The sequence below is a fragment of the Neltuma alba genome, unplaced genomic scaffold (genome assembly GCF_004799145.2).
Source record: "Neltuma alba isolate B1F8T4 unplaced genomic scaffold, ASM479914v2 tig00012694_pilon, whole genome shotgun sequence".
NCBI classification, from domain to species: domain Eukaryota; kingdom Viridiplantae; phylum Streptophyta; class Magnoliopsida; order Fabales; family Fabaceae; genus Neltuma; species Neltuma alba.
This window is the reverse complement of record NW_021637121.1, coordinates 361,096-368,253: the sequence shown is the minus strand read 5'-3', so window position 1 is coordinate 368,253 and position 7,158 is coordinate 361,096. Positions and strand designations below refer to the sequence as shown.

At 34.2% G+C, this 7,158-nt stretch overlaps 1 pseudogene; it reads right to left on the bottom strand.

Moving 5' to 3' along the window:
• Positions 1-743: 743 nt before the first annotated feature.
• Positions 744-3,762, bottom strand: LOC114729954 (rust resistance kinase Lr10-like; annotated as a pseudogene).
• Between the last annotated feature and the right edge of the window lie 3,396 nt (positions 3,763-7,158).

Below are 7,158 nucleotides of genomic sequence, written 5' to 3'. Positions count from 1 at the left end.
TATATCTGATTTTACTGATAAATGATACTACCTCCGGTCCTAATTATAAGAGCCAGTTAACTAATTTGAGGAGATTAAGGAAGTAAGTTGAGTTAGTTATTTGTCCTAAATAGGTATTGTCTTTCCTAAAATATCCTTACTAATCAAGTGTATTGACTAGAACTATTATTGTTAGAAGGGTTACTTTGGAAAAAGAAACGTATAAATATGAGAGATAAGATGGATTGAGGTCTTATATTTAAGATCAAAATAAAAATCAAATAAGGTCTTATATTAAAGACCGGAAGTAGTATAATACAAGGTTGTACCAATTTTCTCGAAAACATGCCATAAAGGACAAGCGCTTCTGTCTACAATTTATCCCACATATCAAATAAAAACGGACGCCTAATATCAACTTATTATGCTAATAAAACACCCCCAAGCTTCTTATTCATTTTTGCGGTCTCTGATACAAAAGCAAAGATAATTGTTAGAAGCATCACTTGTCTCAACAAAAATTAATATATATCAGGATCAATACGTCACTGGTGTCCAACATAAATTTACTACGCTATATATATATATATATATATATATATCTCATATCCTAATTAAACATGCTTCTAAGCATAGACTTACTCGTTGAATCTGAAAGATTTTGTTGGTAAATTTAGTGCATATCGATGAGACTTCTGAGGCAATTTTGAGTCTTTCTCCTCTGCCTCTGGCATATCTACAATTTCGTCCCTTGAGGAACATTCTTAAGGCTCGGACGATGTGATCGTTGAACTTGAATTATCATCATCATCATCAACTGCAGGCAAATCGTGCGGATAAAAATAAGGCTTTTGAGGCAATTCTAGGTCTTGCTCCTCTCCGTCAAGCATCTCCACAACTTTGTTCATTGAAGGACGATCACTAGGCTTGGTTTGAATGCACCACAACCCAATGATCATCATTTTCCTGGCCACTTTCATATCTTCCTCTATTGCATTTTCTATGTTGCTTTCATTTCCTTTGTTTAGTTGATCATATACCCAAAAGGGAAAGTAAGATTGAATTAAATGTTCAGCCAGCACATTCAAATTCTTCCTTCTCCTAGCAATGTCCATCAATAGCTTTCCAAAACTATAGACATCGACTTTATGAGAGATTCCACCCACATTCATATAGGATAGTACAGGAGTTATGTATCCTACAGTACCCCTTACTGTTGTTAGAGATACGACACTATAATTTGTAGGATAGGGTCTAGCAAGGCCAAAATCAGAAATCTTTTGGGGTGAAGTGGTCATCAAGAAGAATATTGTGTGGTTTTGTATCAAAATGCAAAATTTGCATGTTGCATCCTTTATGTAGATAGTTAATACCACAAGCTATGTATCTTATAGTCCGCCTTACTAGTGGTAGAGATACGACACTATAATTTGTAAGATAGGATCTAGCAAGGCCAAAGTCATAAATTTTAGGGTGAAGTGGTCATCGGGAAGAATGTTGTGTGGTTTTGTATCAAAATGCGCAATTTGCATGTTGCATCCTTTATGTAGATAGTTAATACCACAAGCTACTCTAAGAGAAATGACATACAATAATTGATGAAGATTCAAGGATTGCTCATTGTCATTAGGTTTAGAGAATATGTATTTGTCAAGAGAATTATTCTCCATGAACTCATATACAAGAGCACGCTTTGATCTTTCACACAGTAACCAATGGGTTGCACCACATTAACGTGGTGGATTCTACCAAGTGTTGCAACTTCATTGATGAAGTCTAGTCCATTACTTGTGGCCTTATTATCCAACATTTTGACAGCCACATCACGACCACTTCTAAGTTGTCCTTTGAACACAGAGCCATAGCCTCCTTCCCAAGTCTTACGTTAAACCCTTTTGTCATTTTCTTGATTTCTTTATAGGAGTACCTTATAGGCATGATGCTGTTGTGGCTTTGCAGAAATTTTTCAATGTTGACGTACACTGATAGATGTCTTCGTTGCCATTTATAGATTGGCAGGTCAATGACAATTGCAAAGCCCAAAGCTCCTCTACAAAGGCAAAGACTAACTGCTCGCGAAAATTTGAAAGAGAGGGAAAAAAAAAGACAGAATAATTAGAATGTGCTGGCTCCCTGGCGCTCTATCTGGAACTAACATGTAATTTTTATTGTTCGGTTCAAGCCAAGGAATTACCTAACAAAATGATGGCGGATAGCATAATGGCTGCGAAGCAAAGAAAGTGAGAGGTGATGTCAATTTATATCTTGAGAGAATAGAAGGGAAATTGTAAATAAAATTATTTAAATTTAGGATGACAAAATTTGAGAAATACAAATTGTTATTTACAGCACACAGTTTAAGATTTTAAATTAAAGCTATGCATATCAAGAAGCTTAAAAATTTTAACATTTGCTTGAAGACAAATTTGGCCATAGGATTATTTTTACGATATACATAAAGAACGAAATTTTCAGGTTATAAAATTTTTTAAAAAAATTTTAAACAATAAAATTTCATCTGACACTCCAATTTAAATATTTTATTTTCAAGAACGCTATTAGATGAATATATATTTTACAAAATTAAAAAATGCGTCGTACTAAAAATGTTACAAGTTCCCACAATGTTCCTTACCTCCTACCAGACGGTATGCAAATACATAGCGAGCTACAAAGTCCTCTGATAATAAAACAACTATGTTAGTAATAAATAATATGGGGTATTTCTACTAATTATAAATAATTTGAATATAGGGTGAAATGTTTTACCAATGACGGACTTTATCAATCCTTGATTAACTTATTATGATGCAAACCGATTTTCAAAAGCCTCGATCCCAACACTATTCAAAACTTAAATTGGCAAGTTCACTCCTGAGGATACATGTAAATGAATCAGATTAGTGTTTATGGGGGCTTGGATTATGAGGATGACACTTATAGCAAATTATTTTTAGCTTAGAAGGAATGAACGGGACAAGAGTGAAGATATGTGGATAAAGAAAAATGATAGCAAGGGGTGTGGATTAATTTTGTAAAGCCGCTCTCTCTCTCTCTCTCCGTGCATGTGCCTATAAAAATGATAGAGTCGGACGTATGAACATTTTAACAATGTCCATGAGAGACTCATTTGAACCCAATTCCGGAATCGAAGAATTTTCCTGATTTAAGTAAGGAAAAAGCAAGAGTAATGAAGCTACAGTTAAGGGTTAATAGTAAGAATTTAAAGCCTTGCCTACTAAATGGCGTAGATGCTGGATTTCATCAAAGTTTGATATTCCTTTCCACCCAAAAAGTTCAAAGCCATAAAGAAGCATATTGTGGATGTTTGTGCAGGACCAAGAGTGGTTGTTCTTCGGGGCAGGTGCTGACGTCATATATACATCAGTTCTACACCACAATCATCATCTAACCCCAGATCACTGAGAATTTTGCTGCCAACATTCACATACGAATACGAAGAAGAAGAAGAAGCTACAGAGCCATTTGAAGTTTTGAAGCAAGGGGCTGTGTCAACAAGCACAAGGGAATGCACTGGGTTTTCGCACCTTACAAATATCATAGTGTTTGTCAGTTGATTCGGTTCAATTTCCACATAAATACCATCGAAAATGGATGGAATAATGGTGGGGTTATATGGATCATCCCAATAGCTGAAGTTTAAGTCTGTTAAAGAATAGCCAGGCAAGGAAGTGTGATCCGACTCTACCGCATGAATATCCCTCACTCGGATCGTACTATTCTCATAATGGACACATTATACCTCCCAGATTTCAAACGCATTAATTATTGGTTCTGCTCGCAAGATAGCTCGTAAATGGGGGCACCACACCCCTTCGGAGAGTCTTCTAGCCGGAAAGGGCTCCTAACATTAACATCTCATCATAAACTAGAACACTTCTGGTCTCTTTCTGATGCCTTGCATGATTCGTAGGATTCCATTATCAGAAACAACGCCACCAGTAATTGTGCTGCTGAGCAACACATGCTTCTTACATTCAAGCTTGCTCGACAATTATATATTTCATAGATCCAAAATTTGCCTGCAGATTTCTTCTGACATACTTGCATAATTATATATTGAAGAGAGGACAAGAAACTATATAAACAAAGATCCACAACCATATATTCCTTATCTTCAGGCAGTTGCAGACTTGGGTCCACTGTCAATGATTTATCTGAATCATGCAGGTGCGTCATGTGAGGAGATCAGGAACATTAGACGTTTAGTTGCATCAATTTTTAATTAGTTCCTATAACTCATGTTTCTGAGAAATTTTTGTGTGCACTGGGAGCACCATGTGTCATTTGTGATCTCTCCAATTAGATAAAACCAACTCAGATAAATTCAGCCTCACATGACGTCACTGGTCAGAGAAATAAAAAGTCCTGGTTCCCACAAAAATTTATATTTAATACTTTCTCTCTCCTGTCAATTTACTGCCCCTCTCTTCCTTCCATTTTTACTTCCAACAATACCCCTCATTTCTCTTCCATCCAAAAAAGCCAAATCCCTCGGCTGTTAGAAAACCACGCTAAAGAGCCTTCATCCTTTTTCATTCCACCAAGACACCAAGACAACAGCGTGCTTCCCCGCAATATATTAATTATTATATTAAACGTATTTATTTACAACATTTATGTTAACTAATAAGTTAATGTTACAAAATAATAAATATATAGATATATATTAAAATATTTATTCATACCTGATATACATTTAAATAAATTTCAGCGGTATTATAAAATTTAATTCAGTTCTTTTTAATTAATATATTTTCACATCTATTAAATTTTTTCACCTTAAACATTTATATGCATATGTATATTTAGATAAATTGAAAAAATGGACCCAATAGATATATGCATATTGCATAAAAAATCACACATAACAAGATTTGATCGGATAAACCTAATTGTAAGTAAATTGAACTCATCGAAAAAAATATAAGTAAAATGATGTAAGTTTTGTCTTTTGAAAAAAAATACCATCTTCATTTTAAATGTAAGAGCTATATAAGATATTCATTTTAAAACTAAATATAAGACTTAGTTTATTTTATCTATCAAGTTTGTTATTTTCTTCCTTGAAATATCTTATTTATTATATATAGTAAGAAAATTTTCATGAACAGGTGATACGGTTATGATGCATATAATTTAAAAAAAAATTTGAAGAAAATTAATACATAATTGTTATAAATAATTAACACAACTAAATTTATTAATATTGATAAATTATTTATCTAACTTTTATATGAAAAGTCAGTTGTAAAAGTTGTAAAAGTATGTGCATGTCACAATTCAATTAAAAATTGAAAAGTTAGAAAATTTATCTAAATGTGACTTAAAATTTAAAAGAATTTGCAAAATTGCAATAACAATCAAAGTTTATTAAGTAATAAAATAGTTTTTTCCACTCAAAAAATTAATATATATATATATAAACCTATGTATTTGTTATTTTATAACATTAACTTATTCAGCATAAATTTTATAAATAAATATTCTTAATATATTGCTGGGAGGCGGAATGGGGTTTACTGATGATGGCGGGTTGATAGAAGAGGAAAAAGGGGCATTGTTGGAAGTGAAAATGAAAGGAAGAGAGAGGCATTAAATTGACGGGGAGAGAAAATTGTTAAATAAATGTTTCTGTGAGACCCACGACTTTTTATTTCTCTGACTATGATGGTATGTGAGATTGAATTTATCTGAGTTGGTTTCGTCTAATTAGAGAGATCACAAATGGCGTGGTGCTCCCAGCGTACAAAAGAATTTCTCTGTCATTACGGAATTGTAATCGCTACGTGTTTCTTACCTTAAACTCGAGTAAGTAGCGATTACAATTCCGTAATGACTTTTAAAGCCGAGTCCTCAGTTATATATTTCATCCGATCAAAAATTTGCCTGAAGGAATGCTTTTGACGATGGCACTAGTTTTTATTGAAGTGAAGATTCTCAACCATTTATTTCTTATCATCATGACATTGGCATTTTTTCTGCCCGAATAGTCCTGATGCCAACACCTGAGCCCACTTCAACGATTTTTCTGGATTATGCAGGCATATCATGGGAGGGAATCAGTAAAATTAGACCCGTAGTCCTTGTACTTTGCATCAGTTTTTAATTTTGTCCTTGTGACTTCAGAATTTGTAAAACGGTCCTTAGAATCCAGCAAACAGCTTCTTAAAAAGGGTTAGATGTTACTCTGCTTGTTTGACATAAGGGATTTGGTGGCTCCATAAAATTTTTTCAAATGCATAAGCTAGTTCGTCCATGTTCGCACCATCCGTCGTATCATTTCATTCATTTGAGTCTGGTTTTTGGTCTTTACTGCTCTATGCATAAGCTTATTGACCGTGTGAAATACCTTTTGTACAAGTCTTTATTCGATGATATTGTTCCTTCAATGCCTTTGGATTCCATCAATAGATTATACAAATTACACGCACACACGTGTTTGAGTCAAGAACACCACAGCTAAATTACAGAGAGTGTATAAGATAGAGAAGTTATAGCAACACTATAAGATAAATCTGACAGAAGTATCCTCTCATTATTTAATGAATTTTTTTATTCACATTATAGAGAGTGTTAAGCAATGATATAACTAATGATTGCATAAAAAAATGATATAACTAATGAGAAGGGGGAGGGGGAAAAACAGAGAGAGAAATGCCGCCAAGGTTATGTTTTCCTATTACAAAGACAGGGGGCTTCAGTGAATGCATGCGTAGTTATTAGCAAACAAAGCTACCATTTCACCCAGGTGATGGTGATGGCGTGGACCTTGTCAGTATATTATCGTCTCATTTTCCCACGCTTTCTTGTCAGGGACTTCTATACAATTTATAGTTAACTTCAAGGACTAACTTTAATAGGTTTTAAGGAATTTTGAAACTACAAGGACTAAATTTAAGGAAAACAAAAAAACAAAAAACAAAAATCACTCATCTAGCTACTGGGAGAAAGCCAGAGGGTGGAGATGATGGGAACTTCAACGGCAAACTCCTTCATTATTTGCTTGTTGCTAATAGCTGGGTTCTCAGAATCTGTAGGAAGTCGAAGTAGCTGTCCAGAACCTGAAACAAAATGTGGAAACCTTGCTGTTCCATTTCCTTTCCGGATAATAGGATGCCAACCTAGAGAGTGTGGTTATCCTGGGTTTGGTTTACA